General features: G+C 41.6%; 1 long non-coding RNA gene across 1 annotated transcript; it reads left to right on the top strand.

The window, feature by feature from the left end:
- The first annotated feature begins 2,463 nt into the window (after positions 1 to 2,463).
- LOC140311285 (uncharacterized) lies at positions 2,464 to 23,730 on the top strand. The gene is made up of 3 exons (XR_011916894.1): positions 2,464 to 2,704; positions 14,199 to 14,270; positions 23,497 to 23,730. It is a non-coding gene; the product is annotated as an uncharacterized lncRNA (long non-coding RNA).
- Positions 23,731 to 27,489: the final 3,759 nt, after the last annotated feature.

The raw sequence follows: 27,489 nt of genomic DNA on the forward strand, positions 1-27,489 counted from the left end.
ATATTAGCCTGACAGTGTCTCCTCGTACATGAACCAAAGGTGAACGTTTCATTCTGCATACAGAGAAAATCCTATGCGTTTAAATGTTTGGGTGAAGCTGCTGTTGTGTCAGGCATATGGGAGAGACTAGAGTAGAATAAAAAATGACACCACTGGGGTTAATTTTAGAGCGAGAGCACCTTCCTCTCGGCTGTGTGTAAGTATTAAAGACAGAGTGACATTTTGGCGCTCTGGGCGAACTATATCATACAAGCTTGAAACCCCTGGAAACATTCAGTAGCTTGACTTGCTCAAGTCCTGTTTCAGCAAAGACACCCATGCTCCAACACTGGAGTTTTGCCTTTGATGTGTAATCACACATGCACACATCTACCACTCACACACTCGCATAAGCACAATACATTTGCTGAGATAAAATGACTGCAGTGTATGACCCATTTTGCAGAGGCAGGGTTTTGCTTTCATAACGATGGAGTGAGTAAACGGGTGAGTGTATGAATCCAGCTCGGTATAAGGTACCTTCTTACACCCAGATGATAGTGTGTGACAAGCTTTTTAATCTTGAAAAGGAAGTGCTAAGCTGGTTTCTGGTAAAAAATGCTACTGTCACACATCCAGTCATAATGCTGTTAGCCATACTCCCATGAGGTGACAGGCAAGACAGTACTGAAAGTGCTCACAAGGGCAAGAAAAGGGGAAGCGTTGTCTTCAGTCAAAATAATTTCAAATCTAGTGCATGTACCATGTTGTGCAATATATTTCATGTTCTTTAAGTGTGGCGGCAAGCCTAGAAACCCAGAACATGCTCCTTAGCAGTTAATAATCACTGTTTCACGGTACTGGAGAAGCAAAGCGAAGATAATGTTTTCTGTCGAGATAACGCCTTGCCTTATTCCTGCCGCCGCCCGTTAGCACAGGAGACAAATAGAACAGGCGCATCGCCTTGGAGCTATCCAAACGAGGGTGTCTGCCATGGAGTGAAGTGAAGTGAATTCAAGGAGGAGGTTGAGAAGGAAGATGAAGGAAGGGGGCAGGGGGGTGGTGCAAGTGCCACAAAAATCAGGGAGCGGCTGCTCGACCCTCACAGTGCATTACGGCAGCAGTCAAGTGAATATGAAAACAAGGGAAAGCTTTGCGTAATATCGATTTAATGCTGCAGCCTGAGCAGAGGAAGATGCGTGCTCCAGATTACATGCGCTCTATTTCCCACCCATACAGAACCTTGAGTTCCTCTGTCTCTACACTCCAGAGAACCACAGAGAGACAGAGAGAGGATGCTTTTTCATGTGTCGTTACCCTCACTGATGTCCAACAGTGTAGAGAACCAATGCGGAAATAAAGAAGAGGACAGAAAAGAGGAAAATATGCTAACTTTATTTTAATTAGTTTAAAAGGGAATATAAGTCAGGCTCCTGATCTGGTTGTTATCTCAGTATCTATAGGTTGTACCCTTCCCTTTCTTTTATCTCTGTTATCTCCACGTCTCCTAAATAATTAATCAGCTTGGGAACTATTCAGGATATAAAAAATATATATTGTTAAGATTGTCTTAGGTCTTCTCAAGCTATAGTGATAAAGCTACAGAAAAAAAGATTCATTAATATGCATTTTCTTTGTGGAAAGTAAGAGTGAAAATGTCTCATTTACCGTTGGATATTTGTCTAATTTTTTAACGGGTTTGAATTTCCTCCCCACTTTACCAGCTTCTGTCATGCATGTGAAAATGAGTTGCATCTGAGCTCCCCATAACATGATTGTGTTAAGAATCTTATTAACACAATTCCTGATCAGCCTGCATCAGTTCATTAACCAGGAAATTATTGAGGAAAACTATTCCACACATCAAGCTAAGCCACTAATCAGCAATGCTTGTATTTCTTATTCTACATCACAGTAAAATAAGACAAGATGGTTGGAGGTCACAAAGCTATGTGTAATGATACAGTTGCTGCAGTTACTTTTGTTTCAGATATTTGCAGATTGATTCTTAATGTAATTTTACTCTTCGTCATAATGACAGAAAACTTAAAGGTCGCATTTTGCCTCAAAGCCTTCGCGTGCTCAATTTGACAGCCACTCAAAAGTTGACATGTGGACTCACCAGATGTTTTCACCCATCCCTCTTTTATCTATAGCGAGAGAGCTTTTAACCTCCCGTTCATGACCAAAAAGCAGACAAAAACAAACACAATTTGTAAAAAAAAAAAAAAAAGAAAAAAGAAGGACTAAATGTCTAAAGAACAATTTGTTAGTAACGGACCCCACCCCCACCTACTCTGTTGAAAATTATGAACGCTAAACCGCACGCACATTCTTGAGCACAGTCAAGTGAGGAGGCGCCTCCGCGTCCGTCCTGGGCCAATGGCGCACAGAGTAGCCTTATCATACTTACACCCGACTGGCCAATGGCGCACCTCTCCCCGGCTCACATGACGCCTTTCTGTGCGCTCCCTGTCCTCTCAGCGCTCAATCCCGGCGAGGGCAGGCATCACTGAAGACCTGACATCGGCGGAATCGGACGTCCACTGTCCTCTCCACGGCTGGCCAGGTGTTATCTTTCGCAAACTTTATCTCCTTCCGATGAAGATGACCACCCCGTCGATGAGGATGACCCCCGCTTCGCTGCAGGAAGAGACTTTTTCCGTGTCCACACAGAGAGGCGCAGGGGCGAGACAATAACGCCCAGAAGTTATTGAAATGAATTGTGAGTGTCGATGTTATTTTTTCCCCTTCTTTTAGCCGCCTTTTATCGCTACCAATCCTGAAAGTGACAGTAATGTTTTGTCGTCTTTTTGTTCTCTACTTCATTTTTAAATGTGTTACTGCATGTGTCACTTTTACACCGTGTTCGTTCTGTTCTTCTTTTTTTTTTTTTTACCCCCCTTTAAAGGGGATTTAAACATTTTAAACCGATTTCAAGTCTTTTATGCATTCATTTGACTTCAATTGGTGTTTGAATGATCTTAGTTATTTTTTTCTCTCCTGTCGTCATTCTTTGTGCGTCTCTGTGAATGTTCTCATTGTGAATGTGTGGCTGTCTCCGCGCAGCGCAGCGCCATGGCATGAAATATAGATAAAAAGCACACGGTCAACCCGTTGACCTCAGGCAGGCAGGCAGGCAGGCTTGTACAACCGGTCCACACGGCTCAAAGAGGACAATTAGAGGGGGCGACAGGAGGAGAAATAAAAGGAGTACTTGAAGCGCACTAAAACAAGGCTGCACTTCACTTCAACCCGCCACGCAGGATGAGGCTGAATATTCAGTCATGTGTCACTTCAAATGCAAGAGATGACCAGGAAAATGTTGAAAAATGTTTTATATGTTTTTCTTTTCTTTCAACTTTGAAAAACGAGTTACTCAAACGTGCACTCATGTCAAATTCCAGTGAATTGAACTTCACTGTTTGAGGTCGTGTCACTCACTGAACCCTTTTATTGATTGGAAATTAGGGGGTGCCTGGGGTCAGGAAAGGCTGGGTGGAGGGTGCAAAATTTATGTACATTCGGGAGTCGAAGCAAAAATAGGTGCCCTCTGATTTTCCGTGCCTTCTGCGCAATCAGAGGGAAAGAGTGGGAGACCAGGGCCATTTGATGTTTTGAAAGGCTTCAGATGGCTTTAATTAGGACCTATAAAATCTGTCTGCCCTGTTCTCTGAGGCAGCGGTCTGGAGGAGCAAGAAAGGAGGGGAACTGGCGAAGGGGGTGCAAAAAAAAAAAAAAAAAAAAAAGAAAGAAAACCAACACAGAAAGTCACTTCAGCGAAGGATTGTCTAATCAAATTTTTATAACCCTCCTCTTTTCTTTTTGTCGCTCTCCCCCTTGCCTCCCACCCTCCCATCCTTGATGCTGCTGGTATGTAGGCAGCGTTCTTATTCCGTCTTTGTCTGGCTGCTGTGTTATCTTCAGTCACCCACCCCACCTCCACCCCGTCCTCCCACCACCCTGAACCTAACTATTGGGTTCAGTCGGCCCGGCCCCAGACACCTGAGGGCTAGACATAATGATCAAGAGAAGTTTCAGTCTGTCTGGAGATCAACCAGTTGTTTTAAGCTTTCTTTTTTCTTTTTTTTTTCTGGTTCTGCTGGCCTGATTTGCGTTGCCCTGTGCCTATGCCTCTTTTCTTTGCTCCTCATCCCCAATCAAGACGCTCTATGTTGTTTGTGACTTTGTGCCTTTGCGTGTGTGGTACGACGTTTGCAGTTTCATTGCTACTGTGCTGCTGTCGCTGTGCAGCCTGTAAGGATCTGGGATGGAGTGTGGGTGACTCACATAGCTACAATACACACTCACACACACGCACACACTCATGAGGAAACATCAAAGACTTCTTCTGTGTTCCATTGTGTGTGTCTTGGGTGTGTGTATGCGGGTGAGATTTAAGCTATGTTGTTCAGGCGAGCATCTACAGGAACATTGTTATTTCTAGCCTCATGCTATCTGACTCTTTTTTTCATTATTTGTGCTATATCACTCTTGTTGAAATTTTTATCCCGCACCACGCATGGGAGACTTTGATGTTTTTCTTGTTTTTAATTCCTTCCTGTGTGGTGATATTAAGCCTTAGTCTTGATCTCGTTCAGAAGGATTCCAGTCATCGAAACACCCGTACCTCATCGTTAAGGAGCAGGAGTCAAATCTCATACTTACCAAAAAACAGCAAAACGACACCCAAAAATATTAAAGATAATTCCTGCTTGATGACTTCGTCTTTTCACAGGGGCTCAGTTTGTGACGCACTTGAGCTCCTCATTGATTGATGTTTAAGATGTTGTGTCATCTGAAATCAAGGAAATAGGAAAAAATGATGGTTGAAAGTTGGTGAAAATGCATCTTCACCAGTGTTGGTACCCCTCTTTGTTTCTTGGTTTGTATTGGTTAGGCGTTGCATCATTTTTGCTTCTGCTGGCTTGGTTAGATCATGAGCTAGCTTCACTTTCAGGAAATGGCTGGTTGGAGTCTTTGTTACCCATCCCTTACTGCTTCGAGTTAGACGAGGTAATATTTTTGGTGCATTTGCGGTTGTTTTTCTCAGCCATGTCCATTTCTGATAAACTTGTTTGTTAGAGGATTATCCCCCAACAGCTGGAAGGGCTCTCCACATCAACAACAATGTAATCTCCCCGAATATGATGTTTTGAAGAGCAAGTGCTGGTGAAATCTACACAGCCAAAATCTTCCCCCTGTTTCTATGTGTTTTCTGACTCTGTGCATCGTGTCATCAAGGAGATTTTAGGTTGTCTCTTCTTCTGTAACCACCCTTTGAAGGGGGAAGTAATAAAAAGCTCAATGGGTGAAACAGACTGTTCCTCCCTCCTACACTTTGAGGCTCTCTACCTGGAGATGAATAGGAGGCCCCTCCATAACGAAGGGGGAGAAGAGAACATTTCATTGAAGGCTGAGGATGTGGGGGGATGCATTATAGCTTATAGACACTTGGTGTGAAATTGTCCAGTTGTGTCATTTTTCAGAAAAGTATTGTCCTCTTAAATTTAATTGGCGTGTTTTTGTCATACAAAGGCATCCTCTTCTAAAACCGCCTTCACACATACACGTTTAGGAACAGATATTCCATCAGTTCATCAAGACAGAAGTAGGTCACAGGAGTATTTTGTAAATGTTAACAAATGATGGGGTTAAATCCTGCTTGAAGTGAAATACTGTCTTCAAAGCTTGATAACACAACATCCACGATAATGATGTTGGGCAATTACAAAGCCACAGATTAGGATTTTGCTAACCAGATTTATGCGTGAAGGAGTGAAGTCATGGTCAGGAATGTAAATGGCAGAGTCATTCAATTACTACCGTGCCCTTTGCTGGGAAAAGTCCCCAGCCGTGAAGAGGTTAATTGTTTTTGAATCTCTATCCGAGGGGAGAAAATAGGGGAAACTGGAGGGATAATTGAGCCGCTGATAGTTGAGTGGGTTATGGATTGCTGTGCCTTTTTTCCAAAGTAGAAAAGAAAAGGAGGTAACCAGGAGAGAAGAGGGAGAAGGGAAAAGGAAGGAAGGGGCGTGAAAGGTTTGAGTTGTGCGATGCAGCCGCAGGGGTCGTCTGGCCTCCTTAGGAAGAGGGAGAGCTCCAATCCTGTTTAGCCTATGAGGTGACCCTTGGCCCCTTGCTTGCTCCTCCCTGCTCCAGGTGCAAGCCCTCACTGCTGGCAGCACACACAGACATTCACTACAAGCCAATTTCACACAGTCCGCAAGCACTGGGGGAAACGCCACATGAAAACGCAGCTCCCTTTCAGATTTTCACCCCCCTGCTTCTTTTTCTTCGTGCCATTCTATTGTCTAGGGTTAAAGATCCAAACCTGCCAGTCGTGATGGGTTGAGTGGTGTGATAATGTTTTTACTTAATGTTTTCCAACCAAGAAAATGGATAACTCTTGTAAAATGGGGGGTAATTATAATTTTTAGATGGCATAATAATCACAGAAGTGATAATCGGAGGGACGTCATGTGTAATTACTTTAGTGTTTGAAATCGCCACCAAAAACACCTCAAGCCATTAGAGAAAGTTTCCTGATGTTATTAATGGGTGTTAATAAAAATTCAAGAAAACCCAGATTGAATGAGCCCTTTGCATGGCCCACTGGTTAAAGCACTGTAAGGTTAATGAACCAATTTACATACTTTCTGCTACCATCTGTGTAGAGTGACAGGGCAGATGCTTCCTAGTCTTCTCTGTTGCCTCGTGCTGTTCAACATGGAGGAATGTGTCAAGTGCTCAGAGATCGGTGAGCACAACGTTAACGTTAAGCCTCTGGTCAAAAACATTTGAGAATTAACTGAAAATCAGTGCTGCTCAAGAGAGAAGCACTGGCCAGGCTGCTTTAGTTTTATGGGCTTGATTTCATTTCACCTTTTTGCAAGTGGGCGAATGAGGACCATTGTTCACAGAAAATAGATTTTAAACGTGGATCATGGCCTGACCCGAGAAGAGAGGAGTCTGCAGAGCCTCAAGCAGTGGCAGACTTGACAGGGGCAACCTGCTAAAAATCATTGCGGACGATGCTAGGGGAAAAAGAGGATTAGTATCTGTTCACCTCCTTGTCATCCTCATCTGGGTGATCACATTACAAATAGAGCATTCTGGAAGCAGAGGAACAAAATTAGGTCTGTCTGTGATCAATAAAGCAGTGTGAAAGCAAGGGGATATACTTAAAAAAAAAAAAAAATCAAAGGCTCTGGCTGGCATGGCCGTCTTCTTACCCCGTCTGCTGGGATCAGATAAGAGAACGGGGCCTTGCTCTAAAGGATGTTCAGCCCAGGGGCAGCTTGATTCGACAGATCCCTCTGACTGGCATCCGCTGCAGACTGATTTCATCTACACATGGGCCAAGTCGGACAATTTTGGGATCTATACGGTGCTTCTCTCATATTGTATATGTGAAAGATCAGCTGAAGGTGAAGATGAGTAAAATAAAGCACGGTATATGACCCAACAATGTGTAAATGGAGAAAATATGCAGCTTTTTCTCTGAGGCCCTCTGTTGTCCTCTGTGGATGATGGCTTTCACCTCATGCTTCACTTACATGATTTAAAAAAAAAAATAAAGATCACCCCGGTTTTTACGTTGACAGTGTGTTAGAGCTGGTGCGAGTGTTCGCCTCAGATTAGCTCTTTGTGCCGTGAGGAGAGGAAAGGTGGAGGAGTGGGGACGTCAGGGATGGAGGGGAGGGGAAACAATACAGCCACAATCCCAGCTGAAAGAAATCATTTGCACAATTTTCTGAAAGCAGTATTTGTCCGGTTGGATGGTTCTATCAAAGCCCAACAGCCTCGGTGGAACGTGATTTAAATGACATGGGGAGCTACAAAGCTGGCGAGATGTTGGGGTAGAGTCATTTCTCAGCTGAACGCTCTCCAGGTAAATGCAGATAATGCGCTTTCGAGTTTCTCTTTTGTAAAAGAAGTCTCATTTTACAGATGGCTCGTACATCGGTGCTGCTAGAGCTTCTGTTCTCGTAGCTTAGCTTGTACAACTCTTGCTGAGTGAAGATGAAAAGACGCCATGGCTACACTTAATGCCTTTAAATTTACTCCTGGAAAAAGTAGCTTGGAGAAGCACCGAGTTCCTTGTTCTTATTCAGATATTATCTGAGTTTTTTTTTTTTTTTCTTCTCCAATTTAATCCACTCACTGCTCTACAACCCTTCAGATTCTCACTATTAAAACATCGGAGATGGGAGTTGTATACTTGCATGAGACGGGTAAGTAAGCAGAAGGATGTGATTTCATAGGTTGGAATCTGTTGTTCAATGGCAGTACAAATAAAAGGAATAAATGCTTCTGCCCGTGTCTGTTATCTTAAGTTTCGAAACCCCCTATAGTGTTTCCTGGCAATTCACTTCTCTCTGAGCCATTTATGTTTGTAAACTTCTTAAGGATGAACTGCATATTTTAAGTTTTATTGTCGATGAGGGACCATTGGGCATAATGAAGTTCTGTTTCCCAGCATGAGTTTGGGAGGCTCATGATTACAAATGCTCCTCTCATTGTCTCCCATCATCTTCCCCATAATTGAAGACAACATAATGAGACAATGGGGTCTCGCTCATCATTCTGCATCACTGACATTCTCTCTGGAACGTGCCAGTCTGTTAAAAGTGGGGTAGCGGTGGTGGGCAGGGTGTGTATGCGTATGGATACTTGAACGCACTCGAGCTTGTTTAAATTGGACCAAGAAGATGGACAATTAAAGTACAGCTCCCAGGGGGGCTGTTCATTTTGGTCAGCTTTCCCACTTCATGGCCGCCTGCCCTTGTAAACACTCCTGGATGTGTCTGGGACATGCCTTATGGGGGTGGGGTGGGGTTTGTGGGCGGGAAGCTCTGCCTCTGGAGAGGTTGTCTCAGACGATTAGGACAGCCGAGTGAAGAGGGTCCCTCTGTGCCTGGCCCCCTTCACCTCCCTAATATGCTCTGAATAAGTCTGCCTCCACCCTGCGTTTGTTGTAAGTTTTGGCGGGAGGTGGTGGTGGTGGGGGGGATTATGTCTAGCCTTGGTTTAGGAGTGTTTGTCATCTGCCCCCTTGAGGCCTACATCAGCCCCTTTGTCTGAGTGTCAGGCAGACAATGTCAAATCACACAATGTGCCTCTGAGATCAGGGCACCTCGGGTTAAGTAGAGATGCAGAATTTCGTGTCTGGATTTTCTTTTATCAGCAACTCAAATTTCGAGTCGTGAGTTTAAACAGACGATCTACTGTCAGAATAGTTTTATTTAGGTCTCAGTTTATCTTACGTCACTTAAATGTTGATCTAAAAATATTTAAAAACCAGTATGGTTTCAGATTTCTTGTTCCATTCTGCAGGTATATCGTGTGCTTTTGAATTTCTGTAAATGACTTGCATGTCATGCATGTGAAGTTGCCAAAGAATATTCTCAGAATCCTATCGGTCTGAGGTGGATTTCTTTGAGTAAACAAAGGGTTTTGGTATGAGTCACTGATAGTCGACAAGCACTCTATATTCTATCACACTGATGTTTAACTGTTATGTCAAGGAAAACCCATTACAAAAGAGGGAGAATTACTCATCATTTAACCAGAATGATGTTTCTTTTGATTCATCTGAAAAACAATAAAATAACTAGCTAAAAGAAAAAGAAAATGGTTTTAACAAAAAAAGTTCTAGTTGAGTCTAGCTAACATCCAGAAAGAAATGTAGAAAACTCTTTAACGTATATTGTTGTGTAATCTCGCTGCTTACTTATTGGCAGTTCATATACAGAGTCCTATTCTTAAGGGCCACACATACAGTCTGTGCGTCAGTTTAGTGGTCTCAAAGGTGTCTCTATGGTTTCACACAGTGCATCTCTTTATGAAATTTGAAAGAAAGATTCATTCATCTCTGCACAATGGCTAACAAAGAGGGCACTGAGTCTGGGCCAAATATTACAAGTTACATTGAAAACACACAAAACGGTCTTGCAGCACACTGAGGAGGCAAAGCCTCCCTATGACTGATAACACTTCTACTGGATTTAGGTTCTATGGGAGCAATTGCTCCTGTGGCTTTGCATTTAAGTCAATTGGCCATTTGGAATGCCAGGAAATGACACACATTCCACATTCCCAGTAAGAAAACAATCTTGGATCCAGCTTCCTACAATTTCTACGTGATTCGGGCTAAATACTTACCATTAATGACTGCTAGAAATTATGAAATTGAATCATTCACATGATTGCACTCCACCACTTAAAAATAGATATTTGGTGTCAAACACAGAAAAAGTTAAATATCTTTAGACACCAGTTTGTCAGCATTCCTCCATATTAACATGCACTGTAATACATGATACTTCGAAAAACTGTCCTGTAATTTCAGTCTTGTTTAATTTTGGAATAATTAATGAGAAATAGAAACTCAGATGCTCATCAAGTCAGCGTAGACATTAACTAGAAGTGTACTCGGATAACATTCACACTCAGTTTTAAGGCTAGTTTTAAGGAAATTGATTTAGTTGAACACCTGAACTTTTACGGTTTCTTCCCGTTTGCCCATTTCCTACCTCAACTTCGAGTTTTGTGAAATTCAGCTGGGAATTTTTTTCTGTTACCCCCTCTCATAGATCATATAGATAATACACAAAGCCACGAGCGTTTTCATGTGTAATACCACTTACGACAACTAGGCGTCGTACTTTTCCTGTGAGCATGTGAAAGCGGTGCTTCGACTGTGACAGAAAGCGTAATGGCCAAAAGTCTCATTAGCAAAATCTTTCACAACCATTACGCACGTCTTTTACTAATGGCTGTCGTATCTTTCAGCCTCCGTTATTGAAATATTGAAATGGACTATATTTTAAACGTTAGCAATTAGAAACAAAGTCCGGCCAAAAGAAAGTCCCTATGATACTTGAATTTGTCTGTTTTGTCAGTTATATTCAATTATATCCCTTCTTTTTTTTTTTTTTTTTTGTATCTACCTCTTTCCTTGCTCTAAAAACATTTGAATGCATCGTCTGAAGAATAAGTGAGGTGTGCATATTGTCAGTACACAAAACTTTTCTATGAAAACCTTTTATTTGTGCAGGAAAAGGTGTATACATGGTTTTTGTGTGTGCACATCATCCATTCATCTAGCCACATAAGTTCTTGCACCCAAGACGCTATTTTTGGTCACTGTAGCCTGTGTGAGTGGCAATTTGATGTGTTCCCACCGAGTCCCGCCCAGTTCATTGGTCTCACCTGAAAGTGTTGGTTAGTTTTGCAGTTTTTCACTTGCTTTTACTGCCTTGAGGTATATAAAAAAAAAAAATTTTTATATATATATATATAGTTTAGGTTTGAAGGGACTGTAAATAGACACACCAATAGCTGTTTGTGCGTGTGCATTTTGGCGGAAGTACTTACAGTTATGTGTGTGTGTGTACTGACCAATATAAAAAAGTTAATGGTACTTCTGAAGGCTTATAACAAAATATAGATGAGTGAGAATAGTTTTGATATTATTAAAAACAAGCTTCATAGTCCGTATGATTTTATTTACTTTTTGATTTAAATTCCCTAAATAGTTGCCGTACCACATTCCGTTCACACTCGCATTTCGTACAACATCAAAAGATGTTAGAAAAAGGTGGACTTTAATGGAATAGTCCTACGAATGTAAAGGTAAAAATGTCAATGTTTTTTAATTTTTTTTCTTGGAATTCTTTTAAAGAAATTGAAGCTTTGCAGATGTTGGAGATAACACACTGGCAAACATCGGTGTATTTGAATGATCAAACTTTTTTTTACTGGAGATACAAGGAGGCAAATCAAGTGCAGAGGATGTGTGTGGGCAGGAAGCCTTAAAGGTTTGCATCATGTCTGCCGCATTCTACCCGAGGGCATCCTCGTTGTGGTACATGCGGAAACATACACACAGTTGTGAACACAAGCTACCGTTTTCCCCTCGCAGCGCGGCAGGAGTCTGTCTTCATCTGTCCTATTGATTAATGAAACGGGCGCAGCGGGTGTCACACAGAGGCGGGAGTCTAGATCAAGGCTGCGAGCTGCAACCCTGACATAGTCACGCCACACAAACTCACACAAATGCTATCACGCATTCTCACGCACTGTTTCACTGTCTCTGTCATGTTCTCTCTGTCTGCCACAGCATACACTGTAGGCACAAGGAGCTGACACATTATTCTACATGAATACTGAGAGACGTGATTTGCATATGACACTGTATGTGGTTTCCTCTCGCTCGAAATGAATGAACACAGCTCAGTTGTGTACGCACCTAAGCTGGAAAGGCATTCTCAGTAAAGATAATGTTTGTAGATTAGTTGGGGTTAATGATCTGATTGCCTCCGAACTCCCACTGTGTTTGTGAGCGTGCGCATGTGTGTTTTGGGCTGAAAGATACTGTTCAACTGTGCTGTTTCCCTGACTTCCAAATGAGACATTCCCCAGTCACCATTACCAAAGCAGTATTTTTGCTATTAGGGAATTGACTGAAATGGCTAAAATTATGTTTTGACTAACCTCAGCGGGCAGGCCAGGGTTTTCTTTGCATAAAAGAGAAATTATACGCTGTGTACTTAAAGGCTATTTTTAAGAATTCCCTGTTTGAATATCACCCACGTTTTTTTTTTTCTGTTTTTTTTTTTCTTTTTTTGGGGGGGGCCAGCCATGAAAGCCAATGAACAGAACTATTTTTCAAAGAGTTGAAATAAAATCAAAATGTTTTTTTTTCTTTTTCTTTTTTTTTTTTCTTCTGCCTTCTCCATCTTTACGGAGGAGTTTAAAATTAGCTTCCCCGGTGAAAACAGCGGCGGCCCTCTGCGAAAGACTTGTGTGCAATGCTGAGTCGGTGGGTTCACTGAGGGTGTGGTCACTTGAAACCCATCATCTTTCCCCACAAACGCTTTCTGTGAGCTCCTTCAGAAAGGTGTGCAAATAAAAAAGAGGAGCGAAAGCCTGGCAAAAATGGACTATGTGTATATATGTTTTTATAATAATTTTTTTTTCTGTGAACCCTTCAACCTACATTTTTTTTCCCCTCCTTCCTCGTTGTTCCTGTTGAGGCATGCCTCGGTCCCCGCCAACGCCAGCATCGCACACGGGTAGGGTGAGGGGGCAAGAAGAGAGGAGGGGAGGAGGACAAACAAAGGAGCACTGTTGCTGCCTTGTTCGAGGGTCGACACCAGACTGGAGGGGTGCGGTTGGAGGGGTACAGATGAAGAGAGTGTGACTGAGGAGGTTTATCATTAAGAGAAGAGATTAGAATGAATGGGAGGGTGGCAGGGGTGTCTGTTCTGTTCACAGTAATAAAGAGGACAAGCAGTGCCAGTCTTTTTTTTTTTTTCACACGCAGCTGGCACACTCTTAGCAAAGCTGCAGTTACACTTCGTGATTGTGTGTGTGTGTGTGTGTGTGTGTGTTGGACGGGTGGGATGGGGCTGGTGCATTGTATTCTGGTCATTGTGCAATATTTGCTTAACCCTCATGCTTTATCTGTGCAGCTGTATGCTACAAATGATATGGCGAAAAGGATGTTTGTGTGCTCAATGGCGGCTGTCACAGCTGTTAGCAATTTCATCAGTGCACTGTAAGACACCTCCTCACACGCACACTCACAAAGCAAACCGTGGCAATTGTTGCAAAGCAGTGCAGACATGATAAAATTGTCCAAACAGCCCATGTCAACTCAGTTTATGTAAACAAAAGAAGAAGGGGGGGACGACAGTAAAAACAGGTATGCAATCTGTAATGCCCCTTATACAGCCAGAGAACACTTCTAATATCTTAATTCATTAACTAACGTCTCTTTTTTGGCACTGTCTGCCATTTAGTGCTTTCAGACCCTAACTTTAATCTCTCTCCTTGTTACGGTGAGCCATTTTGTTTGCACAGCAAATAAAACACTAGTATATTTGTTTGTTGGGATACTCATGCAGTCCTTTATTGTCCCTTATAAAACATTTATTCATTCAACACTTGGATTGAAACGCAACACATCAGATGTATCCTGGCTTTATACACATTTTTTTCCATTAATGTGTCTTTTCCTCAAATTTTAATGCCACGATTAAGAAGCTGATGTGAAAAACAGCTGAATTTACCTGAATATTCCCAGAAGGCCCCACTAACTGAAAAGAGAGTCTTATGTATGTGTTTCGCTTGAGGTGCACGTAGAGCGGTTTCTGCCCGACTTAAAGAGTCGCTTAATGTCTTCTTTCTCTCCTTCTTTCCTGTTTCAGGTCAACGAAAGAAGCTGGAACCCCCCCACCCTCCATCCACCACAAGGCAAAGTACGAGGAAAGAAGTGAGCGGTAAGAAAGCTAAGTTTGCTTTTAGTTGTACAGTATGTCTCTGTGTCAGCTTTGCACCTGGTGTGTTTGATGTTTGCGTGCGTGCGTTTGCCAAAGACGGTTTGTGTTGTGTGGGTGATCCTTGCATCAAGCCACGGCCAACAGGTGACAAACGCATCCTGTCTGAGTCATCAACTGCATCTCTATTGTCTTTATCTTATTTTTGCTCCTCCTCCATCCTCTCTACCTCTTTCTGAGGGACATGTCAGTGATTGTCATGTTGATGTTGCTGTTTTCAGTGCAGCGCAGTGCTTTTCTTCTTTTTATTTCTTAAGAAAATAAATAAAATCTTAATGGAGATGTATTTATGAGCCATCAACACCGTGGCTGAGCAGTTCTACCCTGGAACTGCTGCGTATCAGTTACAGTCTCAAAAACGCAGAAGAAGGATTAAATAACAATTACCGACACGGTATCGGTCGTTCCATAACATCGTTGAATTACGCGTTTCTAGCACTGTTGAGTGCAATCCTTAAAATATGTTACCATTCAAACACATCGACTTGAAGGCAAACGCGAACAATTCCCTGTTCTTCTCTGCATTTCCTCTGCCCATGCAGTTTTTGAGCAGAGTTGGAGATGAGCAGGTATACGCAGGCTGCAAGCGAGCAGTGGGAATGGAGGCGTGGACAAATTAGCATATTCATAGAGCCATGCATTCTAAATTAGGCTAAGGTGTTGAAGTACATCTAAGCTGTTTTAAGTCACGAGAGGATTATTTTCATAAGGAGGGAAAAAAAGAAAAAGAAAAAAAAACTGCAGAAAGGGGATTTTTGAGGAACAGAAATAAGCTTTTAGTGATTTAACACCAAGAGAAGAACTTTAAATCCACACTGACATGAATCCTAAGAAATGTATGAAACACTTCCATTTCACGTAGTCGTTGGTCAGGAGCACTTGAGTTAAAGTGAGCAAAAGAGTTTTACCTTATTTTACTGTATACTAAATCTACCTGTGGTATCACAGATAATCCATTTCGTATCGTGAGGATTGTGTAGGGAAGGAAAAAAACAGACGGAGAACAACAAACCCACAAGGCAAAACAAACTGGGAGGGGAGCCACCTTATTGTCTTAACTGTGTTTCAGTGTTTTCCAAAGTGAGCAGTCTCGCGGAGAGTAATCTTCTCACTCTCTGTGTGAGCCTGAAAGCAGCAGTAAATCATTTTCTACCATGCAGGCATGAATAGAATGGCTGCCACCAGACACGGGGATGGTTAAATAGCAGATGCAGTGAGAGGAATATGTTTTTTTTTTTTGTCAACCTTCCTTCTGATGAAACACTCTTCCACTTCAGCCTTCCGCATAGAAGTCGCAAAAGCAATGGTTAGATATTTTACCAAAGCTTTGTTGGGTTTACTCCAGGGTTTCTTATTTTTAGACGTAGAATTTCCATCTCTCGTTCTTTATTTTTCTCTCAGATTATATAAAAACTTAATGTGCAGTTGTGCACATATTCTATTTCCTTTCTTTTGGGAGATTCAGTCTTTGTATGTGTTGCTCTCTCCCATGTGCTCAATCAGGGAAAATGTCCACTTTTTTTTCTCTCTCTGTCCCCTACTCCAGCTCTTTGTTCGAAACTTTCAATATGAACTGCACACAGAAGACAGAAAATTAAATTCATTGCATTTAATTTCAGGTTACCTCCTATCATCAACCCATTCCAGCTGTCCTCAGTTCTCTCTTCTAGCCCATTTTTTTTGTATCACCATTTTTCTGTGTGCCTGAGCCCATTTTCGGCTCCTCTCAGTTCTTTCACTCCTGAGCGATCACCTTCAAATTCAGATTTTTCTCCTCTTTCAAGTTTCCTGCACACACACCTACTCTTGATCTTTATTTACTGCCTTTCATTGCTGCCATTAATGCCTCTAAGATGGGGGGGGGGAACGTTCAACATTTTAAAAGACACAACATGGTGATGATGAAACGACTTCCCAGGATTATGAGGTGTAGAGCAAAGTAATAATTATTGGGTCTCACCCCAGCTGGACAAGAAGAAATATTTTTAAATGGAAGTGCTTTGAAACATGTTTAAGGACAGAAATTCCTCCTTTCATCATTCTTTTGATAGATGCCTCCTGTATTGGCCATCTGGGATTATTGGAGGCATAAATTGTACAACTTCACACAACCCCATTGTTTTAGGGACTTGTCAAATGATGCAAGAGTGGTCTCAGGAAGAAAGAAAGGAAAAAGGTGGAGGATGTTGTAAGAGAATATCCAGACATGCCACCATTCTTTCCTCTCCCCCCTTTTTCCTCTCAAGTGTGTCTTCCCATGGAAGGAGGTCTTTCAGGGGCAGCAGAGTCTGTCTAAGCTGGCTTTTAAAGCAGCAGGACTCGAGAAGCGCCCGGGTTCTCTTTCGGTGGCTGTTTGTGTAGATGGAGGCAAGGTTGCAAGGCTCAAGCCACAGTGTGTCACGAGGGTTCATTTTTCAAATATACGCATACGGGAAAATGACAGGCAAATGAGTCACTCTGTCATGTCGTATTGATTCACTGCGGGATGGGGGACAAAGCAAGTAATTGTCAGTTTCATGCTCACACAACATAACCCACAAATGATGCAGAATGGTCTACAATGGTAAGGGCGGAAACGTACTTAGCTGGGGAACAACCATGAAAACCTAAAAGGACAATAGGGGAAAAATGGTAACAGAGTGTTATTCTGTCACAGACACACGGTCACAAAGAAAGTGCTGAAGCTTTTCTGGGGTTTGAAGCCACTGAAATTTGAAAATGGAGGCATAGATGAAAGATGGATTGGGATGAGAAGGTAGGGATGGGAAAACGGGAAAGATGAAAGAGAGGAATCGGCAACAGAAGGATAGGGATGCCGGTCGTCAGATTTTAAAGTGAGCGTTACAGAATTATCTCGCAAAAGACAAAAATGATGGACGTTGTGGAACTGGTAAATTGAGAAGTGGTTGGGATCAGTGCAGCGTCGTCTTCAGTGTCTCATAAAGATGCTTAAAGATGTGAGACGTAACATTTACCATTATTGGAAAAGAAAACCTTTTCATTTCATAAACCGCTTGCCTAAGGAACACGGCTCCAACCTTTAGCCCAGCAGTAAGCACAGTCAGACAATTACTGTGAATTATTATGAAAGTTTCATTGACAAAAATGTGTATTTGGTCAACAGATTGGAAAAAAATATCACAATATGTCCAGATGAACAGATGCTGGTGCAAATTCTATATTACTGATTATATGGCATGATCATTTGTCAGTGCTGTGTTGTGAGTATCAGTAAAAAAAAATTAAACTGTGCTCCAAGCAGATTCCACCCCCTGACCCCTATCCAGGCCTTCGTAATGTATTGAAATGAGCAGGGATTGGGGCATTGTGATTTTGTTTATTGCAAAAAATTTAAATTCCAGTCTTAATCTTCACCTATTGTTCATGACTTATGAGTTTTTGAGCTGCGCCTCTAACTTTTCCCCATTTCATCTGCGAGTGAGCAGTGGTGGGTGGGTGGGGGGGGTTGTATTGTGACTTAACTTGCCACGCTACAGGAGCCGTATAACAGTTGCCTTTTTTTTTTGTACCGGGTTTTATCAGTGGCTGAACGAATGAAAGAGGAGTCAAAGGCAGCCCCCTAAGCTTTTCATAATGCGTCCCGAGAGGAGACAAAGGCCCGCATTCACTGCTGGGTGTCGATAAGACCTATCATTAGTCTGCCATTGGAGCTATTACTGACACACACAAACATGCTCACATACACAGAGTGCAGTGGGGTACTTGTTCCTGCACCCATTCTCTTTTTCCACATATATGCGCGCATGAATATTCCCGTGCGAGCCAAAAGTGAAAGAGGCGGCCGGGCTCGACTTGAATCGAATAAATGCAGAGGAGTGGATCCCCTGCTGCTTTCCCATCGCAGCAGAACTCACTCAGCCTCACATAGCAGAGGCATCAGTGCCCAGCTATATATTGTCTGGGTATGCATTTCTGCTCCTTCATGTATGGCAGAGACTTTGGGCAGCTTTTAGCTTCTATTGATAAAGAATGCAGAGTACTCTGAACATGTGTGCATACATAGATAACTATAAGAGAAGAGATGTTTATGAGATCCTACGTAAAGAAACGATATGTGAACGAGAAGAATTTAGTGCAACACATTTGAAATGCTTCGTTGAACGTTTAGCTGGAGTTGAATTGTTCCTAAATGAGAAAATCAATCGGTTTAAAAAAAAAATAAAAATGAAAGAAAGAAAGAAAACGATAAAAACCTTCAAACATTAGCAAAAAGCCAAAAACCGGTAGATTTACTTTACCGTTTGCCAAGACATTGCTTCCTTCTGTTTGTGTTAGAGAAAAAGCACATTTACCCTTGTTTTGTGTTGTTAAGTAGTTTTGTTCAGTAAAGCAACCCGACAGGTCGACAAATTCCAACCAAGTGGTGAAATGCTGTGGAAACAGCCAGCTATCTTGATGATGGAACTCCTTGTTTACAGTAATAATACCAGTATCCCAGAATTAATGGGCTATTGACTTATTGATGACAAAATGTGACACTTTTTACATTAACTTAACACAACTGGAGTAAAATGAGGTGCAGAAGAGGAGTTGGGTGTTCTATTAGCGTTCTCCCGTACGTGTGTGTTTGTGTGGGGGGGTGGAGACGAGACAGCACCGCTGTCTAGTTCCTAAGTAGATGATGGACCGTAGCTCGTGTTCCCATTCCCTCTCATTAGCCGGGCCCCCTGAGAATATATGAGGTTACTTACCTTCCCTTGCTCCCTGCCGAACGCCAAGCGTCGGATCAGGGTCATTAGCCTCGCTACTTGGAACAAATGGCTTTCGATAGCATCTCAGCTAAACTATGAGAGAGGCAGATTAACCCCTTGATCCTCGGAGGATAGCATATTGAAAATGTGAGGAAATAAGCTGTAGAGAGTGTGATGATCTTATTTTATTTTTAGCCTTTTCATGTGTCAAATTAGCTCCTTTTTCAGCAGATCTCTCCTTCAGGCCATGGAATTATTGCTCTTCCCCTAAACATCACAGCTGTTTGCCTAAAAACAAAAACCACAAAGGGAAAGGTGGGCAGCGGATCAAAGCACTGGTTGGATTTGTCTGGCAGATAACTGCTGGGGTCCTGCCTGTGTTCTCTATCTCGCTCTCTCATTCGGTTCTCATGTGCCTTCATGTCTTAACGGGCACCCCACACAGTTGCCCCCTCACATTGCCAAGTTGAAAACTAGACTGTGCCGTCACAACAAGCTCCTCCGTGGAGACGTTGCATTCATAATACAGTACATGCACATAATTCACATGCTCTCCCTCCCCCTGTTTATGAAATGCTCAGTCTTGTCAGTCAGGTATTTGTTTTAACTATAGCCTTTTTCAGCTAGCTTCTTGTGATCTTGTAAAGAAAAAAAAATAATCACCTTCCTGCCAGATTTTCTTCATAGACTCAGTAAAACAAACAAAAAAAAAAATAAATAAAAACCCAAACAACTAAGAACTGTGACCCCATATGTCACTGAATATGTTTATTTCCATCGAAGGTCGGCGTGTTCACCAAAAAGTTCTTTCCATAAGGCCTTGTCATGAGGTTTGTGGCCTATTGGTTGGGGGGGGGGGGGGGGGGGGGGGGGGGGGTGGCTCAGATGTCTGTTTTGAGCAGAAGGACACGCCCAGAGAATGGATATAATTAAGACGAGTGCCTTTTTTTTTTTTTTTTTTTTTTTTTTTTATCTTTGTTTTTTTTTTGTCCTTTTGTGGAGGGTGTTTGGGTAACTCCTCTGGGTGGTCTAGCTCTACATGTCTGCACTAGTTTTATTAAAAACAGGCACAATGTGTTAAGAACTAATAGACATTGATGACTCACAAAGATTAGCATATATAGGCATGAAAAAACAACTTTGTCACTCGTTTCCTGCTCTGGTACCTCTGATCAAAGCTGTTGTTAGACTACCTGACTGTCATAGATGTGCACTTAAACATGACTGTTTTGCTTTAGTAACAGCAACTGTGAATCAGTGGCTCCTGCATTTCATCACGCTGCTAACTTTAGCCTTAATCCGAGCCTGTATTTAGGCATTGAAAAGAAGCCAGATGATCTAAAGGGGTTTATATTTATGTATGTAAGGTAGCCATAAAAACCATACATGCTTTTCTAGTCTCTGATATGCATTTATTTTCTTTAAATGACTTTCTTAGAGCACCCTGACAAAAGCTGAGACAGAGAGGCAGGCTTTTTTTTCCAGTAATGACTTATCATCTCTTAGCCTCCTGTATTTTGTGTTTTAAACCTGGGTGGCCCAGTGGAAGTAGTTCATCCAAACCTTTGTGTGTTGTTCTCTGCTCATTGAACCACAGAGGACCACAAGTGCAGAATTCACCTTAAAGAGGAAGAGAGGAATATGTCAGAAGACTTAATATCCTGTGACTGTGCATCATGCCGTCAAGCACACTGCTTTGCGATCTCTCTTTTACAGCACTAGGCAGTTACTTGTTTGAAGTTTGTATAACATTTAAAGCATCATAAATCTTTTATTTAAGGCTTCCTTTACTTTGTTGGGGGAAAAAAATGCAAACATCCAAGAAAACTTAATCCCTATCAATCCCACAACAAGGGCTTTTCGACCAATCCTGATTAATAGCGTCTTCTCGTTAACGCGTAAACACCCCATGTGTTTCATCGAGCCCTCAAATATCTGTTAATTTTTTCCTTTTTTGTCAACTGGCTCCATTAGCCAGCTGGGAGAATTCAGATCTTTCCTGTTGCATTTTCACACGGGTGGTCCCCATTCTTTTTCTGTCTTTATTTTTCTTTTAAATGTACTGAGAGTAGAAATTGGTGAATGTGCTGTGGCTTTAATGACTGAGGCACCTTCCCTGGTCTGCACCATTCTGGTTACTGAGGCACAAGAGAGAGAGATGGAGCAGTGAAAAACACGGAGAAACCGAGTGCTCGAGGAGAAATGATGCAGGAAATAGTTAATAAAAAAACAGCAATGTGTTTTAGAAAAGAGCAGTAACTGAATGATGCATTAGCTCCTCCAGGCTGAAATAGTAAATCTCACATATATTCTGGTAGTGGCAGATGCCAGCCATAGAACTGAGGGGAAATTTCAAAAAGAGAAACGCGGGAGGAAGTTCTTAGTCGGCATAAAAGGTTTAATTTCTCCTTCGTCCGTAGCAATCAGCTTTCCTGTGCTGCCCCGTTTCACTGAATGAAAGATCAAAGTGAAGCATGAACAATTGAAGCAATTTTTCTTATGGCCAAGGTCAATCATTGTTCTTTCTGTGAATGCAGATCCGGCTGAGAGGAGTTCAGAGAAACCATATTTCACTGACATGTCTATTTTAGCAAGCTACCTTTTTTTTTTAAATCACCTTTTAGACAGATTTAATTTTTTGCAAGTTTTCATTTGGAAGTATTTTTGTCAGGTCCACTTATAACGGCTGTGGTGTTATTCTTTAGCACGAGTGCCATTAGAGTTACTGTACATGGCTTTTAAATGCATAAAAACATTTAACTGCATATAATATGAAAGGAAAAAAAAGATTGATATGAAGATAAAAGATTGCTACAACAAATTATAAAATGCTAAAGCTGAACTTAGATTCTGCATGATTTGCAGCACAAGCTCTACTTGTGCTGTTTACAAGAAGTAGAACTTAAACCAAGCCCATTAAGCCTTCTAGATCTTTAGTAACAAGCGCTTGTACTTGCCACGTCTAATTATGACCACTTGCTAGAGTTTTTGCTCAGGGGCAAGAAGATTTTAAACCAAAGAAGATGGAAGTAAAAAGGACTCCGAGGGACTACTTAAAACTATGAACAGCAGGGCCCTTGAAGAAATCATTAATGCAGCTAAAGTGGCTTAAAAAAGCTTTAATGAATATAACTTCCACAGAAACTTTGATGTGCTTATTGACCACAAATGAACCAGCAGATTTCAGAGTGCACAGTATGACTCATTATCCGTCACAATGGGACTCCAAACGACACTCGAACAAAAGAAAACATCAGTGGATGCAGAGAAAAACATGACGGGAGAAACGGAGATGATTCAACTCTAAACAAATATCAATAATATCGGTCATGGTAATATGGGTGTGTGTCCACTTTTGTCCAACTTTGTCGAGGCGTGTAGATTTTGTTTTACCAAAAGAAGAAATTAAATCTGTTCAATAAACCTCCAAACAGAATTATCATAGGGAGGCATGGACAGGTTGGAACGCAGCACCTAATGAGTTTCTCTAAAAGAAGGGGAAAAAAAAGTTCAATTTTGATTCAGCAAAACAAGAAATGTCGTCATGTCCTAGATTTTCTTTTTTTGGGTGTTCCACGTTTACAACAGTTTCGCTAAGCCAAGAATACATTTTCTGTATGTATAGTTTTCTCCGTCTCCATCTGGTCAGTTCAGAATTTTGAACTTGGAAATTCTATTTGATGATTCATTCTGTGTCGGCGCACGTCTCCTTTCAGCCTCACCGTGCTGTGGGCATGCCTGCCTGAGATACGCTGCATATAATGCATTACAGTCAGTGCCCCATAATGCTGAGATTCTTTTTTATGTTTGGAGAACCACATAAAAGAACATCATTTACACAGCAGCTCAATGGAAGGAGACATAACAGCCGTCGCAACAAACAGTCCGCAGTATGTTTTATCAAGGCCTGATTTTACAGACTCCAAGTGACTCTGGGGGCTGATTCCATAAGTAAAAGAGGCTGTTTTTTTTTTTTTACATAAATCACATGTTAATGTACACACATGCTGGCTCTTTGTAAGTGTTACTAAGGACCACCCAGGCTGTGGATAGCACTTTGCTTGAGAGTGGGCTTGTTGTATGCATAAGATCTCACGTGTTCTTTAAAGGGCTTGAAGTGTCGACTTATTAAAGCAAATACTGTTAGTTTATCAGCTGAATAACTGCTCACCACGACAAACGGTTTTGGAATTTTAGCCATATGTGAATCACCTAGAGTTAGAACAAGACTTTAAAATATAGTGGAATAAAACATTGAGTTGGTTATAAGAATTAGTTGTGAGTGTGTGTGTGTGTGTGTGCCTTTTTGAGTGTCTGTGCATGTGTTGCCTTTTAATTCATCCAGTGAGTGTGTCCTTTTGTGAATGTGTGTGTGTGTGTAACATTTTAACAACACGGTTTACCAAACAACACCTGATTTTTATGTCGTTCTTTCTTCTGCTCTGTTTTCTGCCCAGGTCCAGACATGAAGGAGGCACGCAAGCATACACACACATGCTCAGTGCAATGGCACCTAGAGGCTGTCTGCGGTCTACCACCATCCTGCCGTACACACACACACGCACGCACGCACGCATGAATGTTACGGTAAGAATCATAGACCACCGAGTCAGGAGGATTGTAATGGTGGGAATGTAAAAACAAAGTCATTATCCACTGCTGTTTTCTTTTCTGACTTTAATTCATAGAGAAATGGATAACTTCTGTTATCAATTGTTAAAGAATTCAGTATTGAAAGAAATATATCTGACTTCAGCTACAGCACAAGATACTTTAAAAACTGAGCCGTTTTTTTTTTTTATTTTGAAGCGTGTGTTCTGTCGTCAAAGTCATTTTTGAGGCGTCTCGGTCTGCTAGGGAAGCCTGCTTCATTTTTTTATTTTTTTTTCCCTTTCTATTTCTGTCTGTCAAAACCAGCCCACATAAGTTTAACAGCCATACCACATGTCCCGCAACCCCTCCATAACCGACCCATATTACCCACCCAGTGCTCCTCCCAGGCTTCCTAGCATCCTGCCCAGCACACCCTCCAAAAAAAAAAACCCCAACCTACGTGCTGAAATTACAGTGCGGCGTTGTGGGAAACCCCTCCCTCCCTTCGACGTATTCGCCCTCCTTATCTGGTACTCATTCAGCTTCGGGTGAGTTCGGGCAGGGTTGATTTAAATGTTCATTAAACTGACATACAGCTGCCTGTGCTAATTTGCATCAACATTGTCAGAATGAGGCTAAAATGGTATGAATGTAGTCCCAAATGTTTTTTCATGCTGGTGGTCTTTGATAATTACAGTTATAGCCTATGCTTTAATTACTAAAGAAAAATTGTTCCATGACTAGTAACAAACACAACACAATTATCATATAAAAACTAATTAATTTTCCTTGGTATTCTGCTTTATATTTCTAAATGTCATTACGTTGAGCCACTCACTTTACACAGATGAACAAAATGGGGGGCGGGGCTTAAATAAAATAATTTGTTTGATGACACCAACTACAAATGTAGGAAAGCAGTAGCATTCACTTCCAGGCTCAGGTTAACTGGCGGCACCATCCTGACAGCAACCATGTCATTAAGCAGCTTTAATGATGCACTCAGATCAGGTCAGCTTCACCTGCGTGGAGCTGGCTTGGTTAACTGTCGGTCAGGGTGCAGCGCGAGAGGGATGCGCGTATACATGCCAGCTATTAAAGCACTTGAATATCATAGAGGAAAGAACTCGCTGCTAATGGATGGGTCTATTGATGTTCCCATTTAGCACTGCGCTGTAAACGATAGGGCAGTGATTGTGTTGAAGAAGGAAGGAGGTGGAGGAGGAGCTGAAATGAGAGCGGGTTGGCTATGCGATGATAATGACAAGAAAGGTTATTATTTGGCACCCCATAGAGTATCTCTCCGCTATTTGTGTGTGCACGCACGCGTGTGTGTGTGTGTGTGTGTGTTAGACAAAGAGAGTCCAGAATGGTTCTCTTCCTCTGTGTCTCTCAGTACTGATGCCTTCCCAGCCTATTGTCCATTATTCACTTCTCACTTTTCTTGCACACTCCACTCCTCTCTTCATCCACTCATGGCTGCCTCCTTTCCATATCCACATCTTTTTGCCTTTTGATCAATGGTCCTCTTTTATTTAAATGTGCACTGCAAATACATTTCCCACAGCAGCAGGTAAAATACCAGGAAAATAAGTCGTATATAATGCAACCGAGGCAACAAAATAGCTTCTTGTTATGAAATCTTTAGGAAAGCCAGTTGCAGTTGAAATATTGATTTGCTCACCAGTAGATTATTTTATTTTTTTTCCCCAGCTGTGTGTGTGTGTCCTGCCAGTTCCAATCAGTGGGTGTTTGATGAATATAAATACAGTCAGCCTGCCTGCAGGTTTGGCAGGAGACCACCTCCAGCTGGACTCAGACCCCAGCTCAAGTGTGTCTGTGTGTGTTTTTTTTTTTTTTTTTTCGAGTGTGGCTGTACAAGTCACTTTGCATCTGTCAGTGCAGTAAAGACCTCCAGAGAAAATAAACAAAAAGAAAGAACAACAACAAAAAAACAAGATTAATAGAATACATTGCCAAATCACAGAAATGGATGTTTCAAGTTGAATAAACAGTGAGCATTAATGTACTCGGAATCTATTCAAAGTGAAATATCCTCACGAGATTTATCCTTTTTTTATCCATTTTTAATAATTCTCGCAAGTCTCATGATTTATTTTTACCATTTGTTTTTCATATTTACTTTGCAGTAATTACTTTAATGAACCCACGTCTTTCCGTTTGAGATTTTCAGACCTTTGTGCGCAGTCCTGTTTACAGCATATTGTTCGCTAGATGATTAAAATTATTTCCAAAATGTCTTGTTCTTGTTGTAAAAATCCATCTATCACACTGCCTGTTTTTGTTTTTGTGTGTGTGTGTGCGCGTGTGTGTGTGTGTCTGTAATTGCAGGGCAGCAGATAAAAAAGGAGACGCCATTCCAGCTGTGACGAGACAGAAGAAGGCAACACACACACACACACACACACAGATGCAGCCAAACACATGCAGAGCCGGCGGCGCATGAACAGGTGAGCATTAAGTCAGGGAGCTAAACAGATCACGTCGCGGTATGATATCTGCAGACAGGCAGACAGAGGGGGCCGGTCTGTACCTGCAGGCAGAGAGCAACAGCTCACAGCACCCTCGCCAGGAATTTCCTTCCACTCCTGGCGGTGGGAGGAAGAGGATGGGGGGGGATGCAGACTGGGCTTTCCAGTTTTTTTTTTTTTTTTTGTTGCAAACCTACATTTTTTTTAAACCCGTCCCAAACACTCCACAGTTCACATTTTTATTTATTTATTTCATTATCACAAAATGACTTAACTTTTTTTTTTTTTTTTGGTCAGATTCTAGACTATAAGGCACATCTTTTGCATAGTATTTCTAAAGTAAATTAATGAAAACGATGTAGAAGATTTCGAAAATTGGGTGACATCAAAAGCCACCTTAAGCATATAAAGATATTCATAAACTTCATCATATTTAAATTAAGTGCGCTGAGGCAAACTGTAAACTAAAAAAAGATGCTTTTTTATTGTAGAGTTCTCCTCATATGTCATTAGTTGCTTTTCAGAAATGACTTTCTTTGTTTCTGCCACTTTTGTAACTGTTTTTTTTTTTTTTTTTTTTTTATAGAAACCTTGACTTCTTGATGTTATTTTTAACTTTCATGCATATTTTTTTCCGTTGGCAAAAGCTTACTCTTGCAAGCCTAAAATTAGCTCCAGCGATGAAAAGAGATGGCGGCATCAGATCGACACGAGGGTGAAAGTACAAGCTTTGTATGGATGAGTAGTAGCTAAAAAAGCTGTCTCCAAATGCTCCATCTTTCCACTGGCCACGTTGTTTTTATCTCCACATTCTCCCATAAGTTAAAAATTTGAAGAAAGACCATTTAAAATAGAGCCCTGTCTGTATGATTTGTCTGTCTGGAACCATAAGTCTGTTTTGACAGTCCACAGTATTAATTATTTATCACAGACAGTATTCATTACACAAACTTGTTCTGCTATCTTCCTGCTGAGAAATCTTTTTGTAGCCGTCCCTCGTTCAGTCTTCTCGGCAGATGGAGCCTTCGTTTGCGACATCTTGCATCGCTACTTTGAGGGACGCCTTCAGTTCTCGGATAGTTTTGATGTCTCACCCAGCAGCTTCTTTGAGCTGCTGCGTTGAATCGTTCCTCAAGAAAACCTGAAAATGACTCTCAAAATAAACAGAAAGCCTTCAGATGACCTGCACAGCTTTTCCTGATTTGCTACCCCTGAAGTGGCAAAGCACTGCTCTTGAAATGATATGATTTCACTCATTGGCTCGATCACCCAAGATCAGCATTATTCTTAAGCGATATTTTTTATTTTTTTTGTCTTTTTTCAAAGCTCCTTATATTTAGCCTGACTCTCAACTTCCCCTCACCG

Source organism: Leuresthes tenuis, unplaced genomic scaffold (assembly GCF_036924035.1).
Source record: "Leuresthes tenuis unplaced genomic scaffold, fLeuTen1.0.hap1 SCAF_7, whole genome shotgun sequence".
NCBI classification, from domain to species: domain Eukaryota; kingdom Metazoa; phylum Chordata; class Actinopteri; order Atheriniformes; family Atherinopsidae; genus Leuresthes; species Leuresthes tenuis.